Source organism: Mytilus edulis, chromosome 6 (genome assembly GCF_963676685.1).
Source record: "Mytilus edulis chromosome 6, xbMytEdul2.2, whole genome shotgun sequence".
NCBI classification, from domain to species: domain Eukaryota; kingdom Metazoa; phylum Mollusca; class Bivalvia; order Mytilida; family Mytilidae; genus Mytilus; species Mytilus edulis.
Window position 1 is genome coordinate 68,909,166 of NC_092349.1, and position 17,447 is coordinate 68,926,612.

A 17,447-nucleotide genomic window follows, 5' to 3' on the forward strand; every position below is an offset into this window, starting at 1 on the left:
TAATTTGACCTATATTTCCTTTAGGTGTAATACCACCAAATCATGGTACGTCACATCCGGTTGCATACGAAAGTAAGCCTAAAAAAATATTCCCGTGAATTTGACAGTTGTAGAAAATTAACCCTGCATTTCAATGCACTTAAATTTTTCTGAGTCGTAAATATGTATGTTGGGTGTCTGAAAGCATCATTCTTTTTTTATTTGATGGTCTTATAAAATATTTTGGAACGTTAAGGTTACATAGTTACCAAAGCAGGTAACCAGTAAATAACAGTGTAAAAATTGGGTTGTCTACCCTCGGCGGTGGTTACTTTCTTATATGCAATGAAATGTAGTGTGAAATTTTCACTGTATCACTGGAAAGGATTGAACTTTACACATGCAAAGTATTTCTTTGGTTGAAATAAAGGTAAATACTGTTCGATTTTTTTAAAAGTGCCAATTTAACAAAGACTAATAGGGAAAAATCAATGGTGGTATTAAACCTATTTAGGGAAACTAAATGTGCACTCGTGACCCTATTGTATTTTCATTTTTAAAAGTTATTAATAAACCAGTTCATACATTGTAAACATGGACTATTCGGAATGGATTTAGACACAGAAAGTACGTTTGAGGTAAAATTGCATTGAAATGGGGGTTTACGGGTGTTTTCTTAGTCAAATGGGTGGACAGACGAAGCTGTATTTAGATTACTGTGTTAAATTTTAAATTACCCTTACAGTTTTTGTTTTGTTTATACAACATGTGAATTTTTTATTTCAGTGTTAACCATGTTCTGAAGAGCATTCTGTTGAAAAATCTTATATGTGAATTGGTCTGCAGATGACACTTCAGCATTAAAGTATGTATCAACTATCATCATGTTTTTTTTTTGTTTTGGCCGCAAAAGTTTACAATTTGCCATTGTGCCGTCTACATTTTGCACAGACAATAACTCATCTAAACACTTATTTGTCCTGGATTTATACACATCAGAATCCAGTCTCACATACTTAAACTTTATAATTCTTACCAATTATTTTTTGTACCAGCATTCCAAGGGACATAACCCTTTTTAAAAACATTTTGAGGTATTTTTTTATTACTCTTTCTCCCCATTTTCTAATGTAAAATACAAGAAAGTGGACTTTTTGTGTAAATCTATTAGAAATATACTGTTATGAGTAAATAAAAAGACTTTGATACCAGTAGCAATAAATGATTGACTGAAAGGGAACCGTTATTTCTCACACTAGAGGAACAGACCAAAAACTCAAGTTACACATAAGGGCTTATAGAAACTGCCGTGTAGACTGTTAACATTTATAGAGACAGTTCTTTCAGCTAAAACACTTTAATTATTGATTTAACATTACATTTATTTCATTTTTGTGGGAAAATAATCACATTTGTTTTATTTTTTAGACAAAAGATATCAAGTTTTGATGAAAAAGGAAGGAAGGAGGAAAAATGGACCAAAACAGACCAAAACAGACCTTCAAATGAACTCTAAAAGGTGCAATAAAATTGTTTATCATCTTAAAGTTGTCTTTTGTATTCTATTTAATTGTTTGAATGCATATATCATGAGTTTATTATCAGATATTAGTCAACACTGCATTTTATAATGATACACTGAAATTAGAATTTTTCGAAGAAATTGGACTGAAATTGCCGTAGGATATGGCCTTACATTATAGTGATTTTCTCTGAAACTATAGTTCTGACTGAGACAAAACTTGACAGTTATGCTTGAAATAACTTGCAATTGGAGGGGAAAAAATTGCATTAAGTTTATTTGACATTTAGGTGTTCTTTAGGTGTAATACCACCAAATCATGGTACGTCACATCCGGTTGCATACGAAAGTAGGCCTAAAAAAATATTCCCTTGAATTTGACAGTTGTAGAAAATTAACCCTGCATTTCAATGCACTTAAATTTTTCTGAGTCGTAAATATGTATGTTGGGTGTCTGCAAGCATCATTCTTTTTTTATTTGATGGTCTTATAAAATATTTTGGAACGTTAAGGTTACATAGTTACCAAAGCAGGTAACCAGTAAATAACAGTGTAAAAATTGGGTTGTCTACCCTCGGCGGTGGTTACTTTCTTATATGCAATGAAATGTAGTGTGAAATTTTCACTGTATCACTGAAAAGGATTGAACTTTACACATGCAAAGTATTTCTTTGGTTGAAATAAAGGTAAATACTGTACGATTTTTTTAAAAGTGCCAATTTAACAAAGACTAATAGGGAAAAATCAATGGTGGTATTACACCTTTACGAATAAATACCAAACACATAAATGTGATACACGATAGTTATAGCTTAAGCGTTTATTATCTGCATTACTTTTCACTGCAATTCCATCTCATGTTTAAAAGTTTTGTCTTGCTCTTTTTGTGTCTTCTCTTAATAGTTATCAAAGGTACCAGGATTATAATTTAGTACGCCAGACGCGCGTTTCGTCTACATAAGACTCATCATTGACGCTCATATCAAAATATTTATAAAGCCAAACAAGTACAAAGTTGAAGAGCATTGAGGATCCAAAATTCTAAAAAAAATGTGCCAAATACGGCTAAGGTAATTTATGCCTGGGATAAGAAAATTCTTAGTTTTTTTGGAAAAAATTCAAAGTTTTGTGAACAGTTTTAAATCAATAAAAATGACCACATTATTGATATTATGTCAACATCGAAGTGTTGACTACTGGGCTGGTGATACCCTCGGGGACGAAACGTCCACCAGCAGTGGCATCGACCCAGTGGTGTAAATAGTTATCAAAGGTTTAAAAGCAGTGATATATACTGGCGTGACCCCGTCTGTCCGTACGTCCGTCTTTTTATTACACATTTCTCTCGAATTTTCTCGTCAACTACGTGTCAAAGCTTCTTGATTGATGCTGGATTATAACAAGTTTGCAATATCCAACAATGCATTGGGTTGAGTTCATAAGTTTGTCAATATTTTTTTGTTATTTATAAGCAAACAAAAGAAAAATAATAATGCATGTGTCTAATGAAATAGACAATTCCATGACCAAAAAGAAAAATAACGAAAACAGCAACCAGTCTACACCTCACTTTACAGGGGTTTTAAAACTGACAACTACTAATTCCCCCCCCCCCCAAAAAAAAAAACAAACCCGATTGGTGATATCAGGTGTTGCGAGAATATAAAATGATCCAGATCCACTAGTGACAGCCGTACTGTACCGCATTCGGTGCAATGTTCTAATCTAGGTGCAAAGGGTGGAAAATTGTTACTAACACAGACATTCCATATCGATCAATTATAACCTGGCGTCCGTAAATTTTTTAAAGGATTTGAAATACCAAAATCATGGAATATCTTTTCAATGGCTAAAATGGTATCTTTTTGTTTGCTGAATACCGAACAGATTGCATAATTCACACCAACAGAGCCCATAAAAAGATATTATTTTCTGATTTATACCCGTCTGACAGAAATGTTTACAAAAGAAAGTACATAAATGTCTGAAAGACATACAATATTAATAATAACAGCAGAGCATTATTGGAATTGAGTTAGTGAGAAAAAATAATCAGCAATTACATGTGATCATTGTCTGCAATACAATGTTCCCCAAAAGACCATGATATAATGCTACAATTGGCTATTATTGACAGATATGTTGCATAATATGTGCAGTTGTTATATAAGAATTACACAACACATGATAGTAAGTCTTCTTTTGTCTCTTTTATTTTTAATTGCAATTTTATAAATCTTACACAAGACAAAAACAAAATGGACCTTGAAGTGTTACAATTCGTATTCGGAGATTTCTTACCATTTCTTTACCAACAAATTATACTTTTTCGTCAGCTCACAATTGCAATGAATTCAATCGTCATTATGTTTATTAGTATTGAACGTTTGATTATGATACAAAGCATGCTTGATATAGATTAAATGCATGTTTCAAGTCCACAGACAGAAGTCAATGAATTTTTTTAACAATGGGTGTCCAAATATACGAGAATATAAACTTAAATGATCCCCGAAGAGTACATTAAAACATGTGTAGTAGGCCACTAATTTTCATACCTTTAAAACACGTGTTGCTCATATTCTTTTATCTCTATACTTTTATATCTTAACAAAGACAAATTATTATCTCACACCATTCGATTAAATACACCAAGTCACTTTGTTTCACATTACTTTTCCTGCTAACTGTCGACTTATTCAATTTGATATTAAGCAGTGAAACTTGAATCATGTTTTAATGAAAAATCATCGGCAGTCTTATATTGTATAGATCTTCAATTAGCAAAGTAAAGGAAATCAGATCACATTTCATTATAACTCATGTCTACTGGTGTTTTCAACTTTTAAAGTATCACGATCTAATTTTGATAGAAAAAAACTATTGCATACTTATTTGACCGAAATAAATGATTAAATACTGAATATATGAAAATATCAAATTTAGTAAGCATAACACAATTGTTTTTTCATGCGAATTTCTGATTTTTTTTTGCATATTGAAACATATAATCACAAAAATACTAAACTCCGAGGAAAAGTTAAAACGGGAAGTCCCTAATCAAATGGCAAAATCTAATGATAAAACACATTAAACAAAGGACAACATCTGTCATATTTCTGACTTGGTACAGGCATTTTCAAATGTAGAAAATGGTGGATTGAACCTGGTTCTATAACGCTTAACTCTTCACTTGTAAGAAAGCTGCATCAAATTCCGTTATTTTTAAAACGATGCGTGTACGAAACAGACATACTCGCTCAAATAGTCAAAATATGGTGACAGCAGTCATCACTGTGTTACAATCTCAAAATAAACAAACGTTTACAAAAAAGCACAAAAACACCTATCAAATTAAAAAACAAATTCATTGTTTCGCGTGTTTGGCGTCAGAAAATGTAAACGTCACATAGGAATAAATTTTGTGGTTTAATGTATATTCAAGACAATTATAATTTCACATGGAGAATGGTGCTATGCAGAGTAAAAAAATCAAGAGTTATATTAGAATTAATTTCAGAAACAGACCGATATTTCAAATTATCCACAAGTTCTTCAGATTTTTTTAAGAATCGATGTATGGTTTATACCACTATGCGAGTAAAATATAAAGTATAAAATATAAGAGATATAGTATGTTCAGGAGACTTGTTTGAAATGAGGGACGAAAGATACAAGAAGGACATTCAAACTCACAGATCGAAAACAAACTGACAATACCATGACCAAAATAGAAAAATACAAACAGACAAATAAAAGGACACAAGATACAACATACAAAAACTAAAGGCTATGCAACACGAACCCCACCAAAAACTGGGGGTGATCTCAGGTACACCGGAATTGTGAGCAGATCCTGCTCCACACGTAAAATACCAGTAGAAAGAAGGTTAAATTTAATGAGCCACCAAACGAAGGTGGTTCCCTTCTCAAAACTATATTTTTGTAAATGAACCTTCTGATCGTTCTATATCTGTTTAATCACATCGAATTAATTTAATTTCCTTTACAGAAATTTCTGTCGTTTGGCGTTAAGCAAATATCAATCAAAAACGAATTTTGCTAAATTATTAAATCTGAAAATAGTCTAGAACGAAACAGCAAAACAACAACATGAATACAAATGAAAAAAGAATTAGACATCATCATATGACTCATCCATAGGATTGTAAGACTGTAAACTATAGAATTTGGAAATTTGCAAGAGGTCTTAACAATCAGTATTTAACAGATGTTCAAATCTCATAAATCTATTCAGATGTCAAATAAAGCAAACATAAACTGGACGGTTTCCTCCAGAAAGAAAGTATCTTTCGCAATGCAAGCATCATCCTGCATGCGATTCCATTATCAGTGTGTATGTCTAATTCGAAAATAGGACCCAATCAGTAAAATTGTAGAGTATACGTTTATTGTAGCATTTAAAGATCTGCGTACACATATTGGTAGAGAGTTGCGACATTGGCATTTCGTATCGGTCAACAAATGTTCAGACATTGCAACTACGAAAAGCACTGCAAACATGTTTCATTAATATTTCATGATTTTGCTAACATAATTCAACCACATGTTTCACACAACTCGAAATACCGGATAACACAGACACATCCATGTATGTTTTCTTGGTTAACGATACTCACCCTAGAAATGAACTAGGAAATAAAAAGTTCACAATGGACATTGGGAATTTCAAACTCCGGACAGTGATCGTTTCCGTTCCGGAACTATTTTCCTTTACTCCATCAATTAGCATAGAGTAGTATGCGGACCCGTATTCGGGTCGGAACTGGAACTGCCGGGGAGTTTGGGGGAATTTGTGAAAGAGATAACAACCCGACATAAGAACAGAAAAAGCCGCAGTCTACCATTGTGTCTTTCCCCGGAACATACGACTTTACCTGGAAAAAGATAACTATAGTTTTCTGTTCAATTGTTGATATTTAACTGTTAAGGCAGTTGCCTGCAATTAATCTAGTATTGTTCAGTAGCCTTTTAGAAACCGCTCAGTCTTGAAACGAAAATAATAACGACTGAACAATCTGATAACATACCGAACATATCTTTATTAACTACAAGCGGTATGTGTAAACAGTTTATAATTTATCAAGGTACATAAGTCAGAAAAAAAATATGTGACCATTTTCAAATCAAATGTCCATAAAATAAGAAAAAATATTTGTGTTTCTTCCCCACGCATATGTGACCTTTGTCAGATATTATGGTATCGTACTATTTCAGTTTTGGAATTATTTCATTTTACCTGCAAACTGTTATGATTTGAATGCCAACAATTGGTCTCATTTAGGCTAAATGCACTGGGATTATAAACATGATATTTTTGTGACTCTTTTTAAAGCCACTACATGCATATGTGACTCTCCCGCGGTCACGTCGGTTATCCTTTAATAAATTATGATGTAGAGTTAAGTCAGTAGATCTGGTATTTTATATAAATTTGATTCCTAACTTCGACAGTACAAAAGAGGGACGAAAGATACCAGAGGGACAGTCAAACTCATAAATCGAAAATAAACTGACATGGCTAAAAATGAAAAAAAGACAAACAGACAAACAACAGTACACATGACACACCATAGAAATTAAAGAATAAGCAACACGAACCCCACCACAAAGTAGGGGTGATCTCAGGTGATCGACAGTACAAATGTATTCAGTTTCATATAGGTAGATGTTACCTCATGAATAATCTATGTAACGGAGTTTTTGTTCCGCTTTATCTTTGACCAAAATTTACTGATCTTTTAGAATTATTTTATGCCCTGTTTTTCAATAACCTGTTATTTTAATTAACATATTTGGTAAGTTGAATTCACTGTAGTTTAATAAAAGCATATCTGTCTTCATGCAATATAAACAAAAGTAATCCTATATTGTTTTTGTATGATTTTAGCTTCTTAGTTTCTCAGTCTATTTTTGTGACATTAAAAAGTAAGACTTACGAAAGGAATTAATTTCTGTTATCACAGAATTTCTGAGACCCATTTGAAAATCCACTGTTCAAAACGAAACCAACTATCAGCTCAACTCTTTTTAATCATATTGTTAACCACACAAACATACACAAATGACAACACTTACAACTAAAGCTTTAGAAAAAAATCATATCGGTATAGCCATAACTGAAATAAGCTGCTCCAGACATATTAGACATTCATTTCCAAATCTTTCTATTCAAATATCAAGATATAAATTTTATGAACGGTTTTACTTTATATATCTTGGACTGTACCTGATACTCGATAATATTAAACAATGACGTCACGTTACAATGCATCGCCCATCCGCATCAAGTATCAATAACATGGAATTTATTCATACAACCGAACAGCTATTACAAAGTATACGCGTTCAAATTGTTTTACTGACAATATCATTTAATTTTACATTCTTAACCAAAAACATATAGTTACAACCAAATTGCCAAGAAAGAGAATAACGACATCTTTTTTTTTTCATACAGACTTCATCAGCTCAAAGATCAGTTTGCCCTTATCTGATAAAGTAAGTATTAGAAACCAAAATGCAACTCTATACATGTTACGTAAGGTAAATCTTTAGTATTGACCGTTGCTATTTATCTGCGTGATGATTCCATTCCGTGTGTTTATATATGTCCTTATTGTTTACAGTTAACTAGATCTAGTCGCTTCTTTATTACTTTAGACAAATTGTATAAGTAGAAAACAAAATTTTGTGACAAGGTTGAAATAATTTACTAGAACTGGTATTGTAATGAGTGTAAAGTATCAAGCGTAAACTAACAGCATACCATTTGATCCCTAAGGGGGCAATCTTTTAATAAGTAAGAGTTATGTATGTTATTTATCTAAATATCAAACGTCGTCGAAGCAAAGGCAAAAGACAGCATTATAGAGAAGGATGAATTTTATTCTTAGAACTAACATGTCAACGAGTATAAAAAAAGAGGGACGAAAGACACCAAAGGGACAGTCAAACTCGTAAATCTAAAACAAACTGACAACGCCATGGCTAAAAATGAAAAAGACAAACAGAAAAACAATAGTACACATGACACAACATAGAAAACTAAAGAATAAACAACACGAACCCCACCAAAAACTAGGGGTGATCTCAGGTGCTCCGGAAGGGTAAGCAGATCCTGCTCCACATGCGGCACCCGTCGTGTTGCTTATGTGATTACAAAATTTAATCCGGTAAATAGTCTAATTCGGTAGGTCAAATTCATGAAAGGGAAGGGGATTGTAGTTACGACGTAAGGAACATATCCGATATCATTTGTGAAACGGTTATTCCATAACGGTCAACCAACTCGTGATGGCGTCCGTAAAATTTACGAAGGGATGATTTCAACTTCACCATTTGGAACTCTTGGTTTAATAGCTTCCTTGTGAGCAGTAACCCTCTATCAAGAAAATCATGATAGGAAATGCAAGCACGGGAATATCGTATCAATTGGGAGATATATACCCCGTATGCAGGTGCTGCTGGAATGTTGCTACTTAGAAATGGAAAGTTCACAATTGGAAAGCTGAAATCATCTCTTTTGTCGTAAAGTTTTGTCTTCAACCGACCCTCATTGTCAATTTCTAGATGTAAGTCAAGATATGAAGCCGACTTAACTGTATCTGTAGTATCCTTTATCTCCAATTCGATGGGATAGATGCGATCCACATAGTCACCAAATTTTGAATTGTTTAGTGAAAGAACGTCATCTATATAGCGGAAAGTAGAGTTAAAGGATATTGCTAACTTCTTATCTTTCTTCCTAAGAAGTGCCTGCATGAAGTCAGCCTCATAATAATAAAGAAACAAGTCAGCAAGTAGAGGGGCACAGTTTGTTCCCATTGGGATGCCGACAGTCTGTTGAAAAACACGTCCTCCGAACGTAACAAATATGTTGTCAATCAAGAAATCAAGCATCTTGATAATATCGGTTTCAGAGAATTTTTTGTTTGAATCAGAATGGTTCTTTACAAAGTATGATTTATCCCTCCCTAAGACAAGATACTTGTATCTACGTTGGCCATTCTTTTTTATGAAGCAAAGTAATACCAACTCTTTTAATTTGTCTTTTAGTTTGGAATGTGGAATACTTGTGTAAAGAGTAGAAAAGTCAAATGTTTTAATACTGTTACAAGATGAAAGAGAGTTAGATTGTATGTACTCTAAAAGATCTTTGGAATTTTTCAGTATCCACATCTGATTCACGCCACCTCTAGAATAGGCAGTTTCACAATAACTTTGAAGCCCGTCTTTGATTGCTGATAAAATGGATGTTAATAATTTAGAAAGGGGTTTCGTGGAGCACTTGGAAGACCCAGCAATATACCGTTGTTTGTAAGGACACTTATGTAGTTTAGGTATCCAATACAGTGATGGAAGATCCAGTTCTTCATCTGTGGTTGAAATACCAAAGGAACAAAGAACAGACCTATGATTATCCAGGATTTCCTCTTTGGTAAGTGTCGTGAGGGTATATGTTGGGTTTCGAAGTGAATTGTCTATACCTAATTCGTTTATCAAGCAATTAATGTAATGACTTTTACAGATAAAAACGATGTTATTTGGGGCTTTGTCTGCGGGGACAACAACATATTCATCATGGAGGTCAGATAGGTGTTTAGCAACATTTGGATCTTTGAAGATTGACGTAGCCTGGGCATTGATGGACCCATTCAGTTTCTTAATTCTGATTTGTATTAACGACCTCACTGCCTTAATCCATTCGGATAGAGTGTCAACGTCTTCCTTCTCGCGCTTAGCCCATTGCCTGGCATAATCCTCGACTGAATCCATCAAAATTTTAAAGTTGTGTTTCCAATTGATGGATTTAGGCTCACGATATTTCGGACCTTTCGATAACACGTTTCGTAGAGAAGTGTTATTAACAATGTTAAGGTCACCGGTAATAACGTGGCCAGCAGGATTATATGTGAATTGGGAACTAGCACAAGTGCAATCAGGAGGTTTAGACTTGAAGTCGTCAATATCGAGATCCTGCAAAACGCGTTTGTAATTGAAAATTTTAGTTGCAATAGGTTTGGTATAGGTATAAGAAATTATTGGTACAGACTGGTCTTTGAAATAAGGAGGTATTTTCGATTGAACTAATTTATGATGAAGGATATTGCCTAGGTTGACGCCATCGATACCTTTGTTGGCAAAGGAAAGATTTAGAAAAGATCTTTTCTCTTTTTCATCTTTTCCAATGCGAACTGGCTTGAAAAGTCTGTGACTAGCAATATCCGAAATTATAGCTTGTAGTTTGTATTGGTTTGAATGAGGGTTTGTTACAGTGGATTCCAAACATAAATTGAACAGAGAATGAAGTTTTGAAAGGGGTAATGAATAAAGTTTCGTGCGAATGTGATGAATACCTAACGGTTTTTGTATGCATGGCAGCAAGTCATTAATAGAGACATCATGCAGAGAGGGTGATGTATAATGACGATGGCCATGACTACGTCTACGTCGAGGAGTCGAGTTGAAAATATTCATCACATTCACCGAGTTACACGAAGGACTAGATAGAATACCTATACCATCAATTTTGTCATTGCAGCCATACGGTGTTGCAGTTCCCAATTGTCTAATCCAGTAGTCTTCTTTTTGTCTACGGAGAGTCGTTGAAAGATTAGGATTGTTCGAGCTATGGTATATTTTTTCAATAATTCGAACTGTCATAGAAACGATGGAATGATCGGGCTGATTGAAATGCTGGTATAGAATGTCGTTAGCATTGAGGTTAATGTCTGATCTATGACCGCACATACGTTTGTTTAGCCTTCCTTTCGTTTCACCGACGTATACCAAGCCGCAAAGGTTGCACTCTAATCCGTAGACGACATTTATCGATTTACAATTCAGATCATCGTAACTTCTGGTAAAATATGACTTCTTGGTCAAATTGCTAGTGAATTCAGCATCTGTAATTAAAATAGCACAAGTTTTGCAGCCTTTGGTCTCACATTTTGAAATGCGACAGTGTTGTACTGTGTCATCAAAAACCAAAATGTCTTTAAGGAGAACTGAACAAGGCTGTATATGTGTAATATTGCTGTTGTCACTAGGACGATGATCTGAATGAGTCGTGTTTGGGTTATTTGTCATGTCTGGTGATGAGGGGACACCTGCCGTATCAGACGACACCGTGTCCATGGTGACGTCTGTTTCGGACCTTTTTATACTGGGCGACGTCCGAGCCAGTTTCCTGTTAGTTCTTCGTAAGTTCATGCAATTTTAGTTTTGCTACTGGGCGGATGATGTCCTCGGGGACAAAATGTCCACCAGCAGAGACATCGACCCAGTGGTAATAAAAGAGGGACGAAAGACACCAAAGGGACAGTCAAACTCGTAAATCTAAAACAAACTGACAACGCCATGGCTAAAAATGAAAAAGACAAACAGAAAAACAATAGTACACATGACACAACATAGAAAACTAAAGAATAAACAACACGAACCCCACCAAAAACTAGGGGTGATCTCAGGTGCTCCGGAAGGGTAAGCAGATCCTGCTCCACATGCGGCACCCGTCGTGTTGCTTATGTGATTACAAAATTTAATCCGGTAAATAGTCTAATTCGGTAGGTCAAATTCATGAAAGGGAAGGGGATTGTAGTTACGACGTAAGGAACATATCCGATATCATTTGTGAAACGGTTATTCCATAACGGTCAACCAACTCGTGATGGCGTCCGTAAAATTTACGAAGGGATGATTTCAACTTCACCATTTGGAACTCTTGGTTTAATAGCTTCCTTGTGAGCAGTAACCCTCTATCAAGAAAATCATGATAGGAAATGCAAGCACGGGAATATCGTATCAATTGGGAGATATATACCCCGTATGCAGGTGCTGCTGGAATGTTGCTACTTAGAAATGGAAAGTTCACAATTGGAAAGCTGAAATCATCTCTTTTGTCGTAAAGTTTTGTCTTCAACCGACCCTCATTGTCAATTTCTAGATGTAAGTCAAGATATGAAGCCGACTTAACTGTATCTGTAGTATCCTTTATCTCCAATTCGATGGGATAGATGCGATCCACATAGTCACCAAATTTTGAATTGTTTAGTGAAAGAACGTCATCTATATAGCGGAAAGTAGAGTTAAAGGATATTGCTAACTTCTTATCTTTCTTCCTAAGAAGTGCCTGCATGAAGTCAGCCTCATAATAATAAAGAAACAAGTCAGCAAGTAGAGGGGCACAGTTTGTTCCCATTGGGATGCCGACAGTCTGTTGAAAAACACGTCCTCCGAACGTAACAAATATGTTGTCAATCAAGAAATCAAGCATCTTGATAATATCGGTTTCAGAGAATTTTTTGTTTGAATCAGAATGGTTCTTTACAAAGTATGATTTATCCCTCCCTAAGACAAGATACTTGTATCTACGTTGGCCATTCTTTTTTATGAAGCAAAGTAATACCAACTCTTTTAATTTGTCTTTTAGTTTGGAATGTGGAATACTTGTGTAAAGAGTAGAAAAGTCAAATGTTTTAATACTGTTACAAGATGAAAGAGAGTTAGATTGTATGTACTCTAAAAGATCTTTGGAATTTTTCAGTATCCACATCTGATTCACGCCACCTCTAGAATAGGCAGTTTCACAATAACTTTGAAGCCCGTCTTTGATTGCTGATAAAATGGATGTTAATAATTTAGAAAGGGGTTTCGTGGAGCACTTGGAAGACCCAGCAATATACCGTTGTTTGTAAGGACACTTATGTAGTTTAGGTATCCAATACAGTGATGGAAGATCCAGTTCTTCATCTGTGGTTGAAATACCAAAGGAACAAAGAACAGACCTATGATTATCCAGGATTTCCTCTTTGGTAAGTGTCGTGAGGGTATATGTTGGGTTTCCAAGTGAATTGTCTATACCTAATTCGTTTATCAAGCAATTAATGTAATGACTTTTACAGATAAAAACGATGTTATTTGGGGCTTTGTCTGCGGGGACAACAACATATTCATCATGGAGGTCAGATAGGTGTTTAGCAACATTTGGATCTTTGAAGATTGACGTAGCCTGGGCATTGATGGACCCATTCAGTTTCTTAATTCTGATTTGTATTAACGACCTCACTGCCTTAATCCATTCGGATAGAGTGTCAACGTCTTCCTTCTCGCGCTTAGCCCATTGCCTGGCATAATCCTCGACTGAATCCATCAAAATATACCATGGCTTCCATTTGACACATAGCAGGCATACTAAAAACGAATTCAAATTATGAGTTTTGTATATCTGAATATCAAATGTAGGTGAAATGTATGCGACTAAACAAAATTATGCAGGATTTTTAGATACCAAGTTGGAAAGACATTTTAGTTTTGAGCTAGAAGAACACGAGTATTCAAAATTCAAAATTCAAAGGCAGCAAATGGACTCTCGAGTTTTTCCAAGAGTTCCATATTGCATGACATTTTAACGTAATCTCCATTATTTTCTAACTTAGCTGCAAGTAATTTCTGTTCTGTTGGATAAATACACTCATTTTGACCATATATTCACTAATTGTTTTGTAATTAAATTATAACAAAATAAGAACAAATCAAATCATAATGGGATCGGCTGCATTTTCGTCGTTATCTTATAAGGCAAACAAATTACAAAATTTAATCCTGGTATCTCTAATTAGTTCATTCATTATAGCGACCATTTTGTAAAGAAAAACATAACCGCAAGTACCATTTACTTCGTCTCTTTTATTTGTTGTCATAATGTTGTCACTCCTACCGACTTAAAAGGATTTTTTAAATATTCCCTTTGTATTTTTAAAATCTTTTTCAATTTTTTCTTTCTTAATGCAGCAGCACTCACTGGATTAAATCCTGATATGAAACACAAACGCTTGGCTTGGATCAACAGAGAATGAGCTATATGAAGATGGAAGCAATCTGTTTCTTGTAGAGCTATATTATCAATAGGCTCTCAGTTACTGATTTCAATAGGATAATGTCCCTTGATAAGTAATTCTCTATAAAAAAACAACATTCACCTGAAAGCGTTCGGGAAATAAGACCAAGTATCCTAAACAGGACAGCCCAAACGTCAACTTTCCAGAATTTATGTTGGTTTTACAGTAAAATAATTTATGCTGAAAATTCAAAGACAAAATTTCTAAGATAACTTGAAATGACATAAATCGTTGTTGACAATACAAAGGACGAATATGCCTTGTACGAAACTGAACTGTCGTTATAAGGATGCAATTTATGACATCAAAGCCTTACAAAAATAATTAAGTCTGTAATTGACAGAAATATTATGTAATATGCTTGCAGCAAACTATGCATCAATGTTAAATTTGGAATTATTCAAATTAGAACGATATAGAACAAATAGATCAACAACAATTAGGGTCGCTCATCATGCTCATATACCACAGATGACATGTGCAATCAACTAACAGTCCTAATAAAAACAATGCATTTTGAAATATTCCGAATAATTTTGGAATACATTCTACTTATAAATAGTCTAAACATTTGACTAAAAGCCTATAAAAGCTATAATATCTTTTTTAAAGCAGACTACTAAAGACTACAGAAACACGAAATCGAGGCTCGATTTATTATCAATATTCCTCATTTTTGTCAGAAGCAACTGCCGAGCTCCATTGTTATATATATGTGAAAGTTATATAAGCAAGGACGAACAATGGCGTTGTTGAATATTCTCATGTACGTATGTCTGTTTCCACGTTTGTGATTTTTGACTTCGTGCTTTAAGTCAGCAGATTATTCCCAATAAATCATCAGTATTTTTCACTAAATCTTTCTAATATGACGTGCTTCTACTGCTATATAATTAAACCAATGCTCTAAATCCAATAAGTTTTTTTGGCACATGCGTATATTGACTACTGCAGAATAATGAATTTTATCCAATTGGCTTGAATTTAATATATTTCATTTACTTAAAACACTTAAATGATGCACATGTTGTTACTAATTCATTTATAAAGACTAATGTGTTGCATTCCGAATATGACATATTTGAACTAATTACGACAACCGTTCATACTGGCGGTTCAACTCCTGCCTCTGAAAAATCACAGTGCCAGCTGTTTGATGCTTTAAAAACAAAAAAAGAGGGGTTCATGAAAGAGTCTACACAATCGCTTTACTCTTATACACATCGGACATAGTAATTACCTGAATTGTCCTAATCAGCATCGAAATAATTGATGCAAGCTATACTTTATTGTAGTTTTAACATTGGTAGGCATTATATTCGTGTTATTTTAGCCTTCTCTATTGCGCGGGTAAAAATAATCACGAATATAATGCCTACCCATGTTAAAACTAACAATGAAGTATACCTTATATCAATTATTTCTTAAATGAAGACCTCTTGTGGTTATTTTAAAAGTATTTTCACTGAAATCAATATTTTATTATGCATGTTAAGTTTATGAAACTCACTGTACTACAAAGTATCGCAAGAAACATTATCTTTTTAATATGCACACTAAAACATAAAGTTGTAATTTATTTGTTATTTTGTCTCATTATATTTAATCTTTCTTTATTTAAATGAACTAAAGTATTCACAACTGTTTATTAACAATGCCTTAGCTTGCACTTACATTGTTATCAAGTCCGTTTATATTTATATTTTCAATGTTGTAAGCCAATAATACAAATACCAGCTATGCACATTTCACAATATATTATTCGTGACCATAAAAAGTACAATAAACTTAAAGAATTCATATTTGTCCCAGGTAAGATGAGGGTTTGTGGGATCAATATTTTTTATTAACCCAACCACAGTATTCATGTGCATGTTCCTAGTCAGGAACCTGAAATTCAGTGGTTATTGTTTGTTGCTATATTTCATATTTGTTTTTCGCCCATTTTTTGGTGCATAAATCAGGTTGTTACCTTTTCGTTTTTTGTATTACATTTCACTATTCGCAGAAATAATAGCTGAAAATACTAGTTCATTGTTATAGACCGTAAGGTGACGGATAGTTTTTAATTTCTGTGTCATTTGGCAATAATAACCTATCTTCTATGTTTTTTTTATAATGGCAATGATTATGCAAGAGATAACCTTTCTTGTTTTGATATATACAAAAAGAGTTGTATATTTCAAATTTATGTATATGAACCATTTGATAATTGTATCTTACAGCATGTAATTATGGTGAGTAAGTTACATCTATTATTTTTACTGTTTCGGTTTCTTTTTGCCAGGATAAAATTGTGTTCGTTCAAACATTTCTGTCTATTTATAATTGTCTATACATACTATTTTTTTCTATAGACTGCTATTTTAAGACTTATTGTATGAAAAAGAAAAATCATTTAATGCAAATATAACCTTGTTATTAGAGCTGACATTTTAATGAGTTTATCTGTTAAGGTGAAGTAAGTGCATACTGTATAACCCCAATATGACATTTAAAAACTAATAACAGTTACATAACAATAGAACAATATAATGCAAAAAAAAAATACATATAAACTTTAATTTCAAAGTTTTATTCTATTTGAACTTACATTTTTTAAATTTTCAATTACTGTTTTATGTAAAATGCTAGACCACAAATACAAACTAAATAAAAAAATAAAAAAAGATGCACTATGACGTTTGGTTATAAATAGATAATTTTTAAAAAAGATTTAAGTATAAAAAGCGTGTAGCGGAGGTAGAGTTACAGACAGACGATTGTACAAATGAACCAACAAACGAACAAAATAACGGACCAGAGATCAATATAACCACATCATGTGTTTTTGTGTGAGAGGAGTTTAATTACAAATGAGGGAAATTAAGTACATATTAATAGATGGAACTCTGCCAAACATTGATGTTCTTGTCAAAATATGTTTACTTTCAAAGATTTGATGGTATTTGCCAGGTTTAATGGTTTCATTCGGAAAGGGTCAATTAACAATCCACTATCGTGTAATTCTCAATCACTTGATT

The 17,447-nt window shown here is 33.7% G+C and overlaps 1 long non-coding RNA gene across 1 annotated transcript; it reads left to right on the forward strand.

The window, feature by feature from the left end:
* Positions 1-275: 275 nt before the first annotated feature.
* Positions 276-1,526, forward strand: LOC139528245 (uncharacterized). The gene is made up of 3 exons (XR_011665558.1): positions 276-409; positions 766-844; positions 1,408-1,526. It is a non-coding gene; the product is annotated as an uncharacterized lncRNA (long non-coding RNA).
* The last annotated feature ends 15,921 nt before the right edge of the window (positions 1,527-17,447 follow it).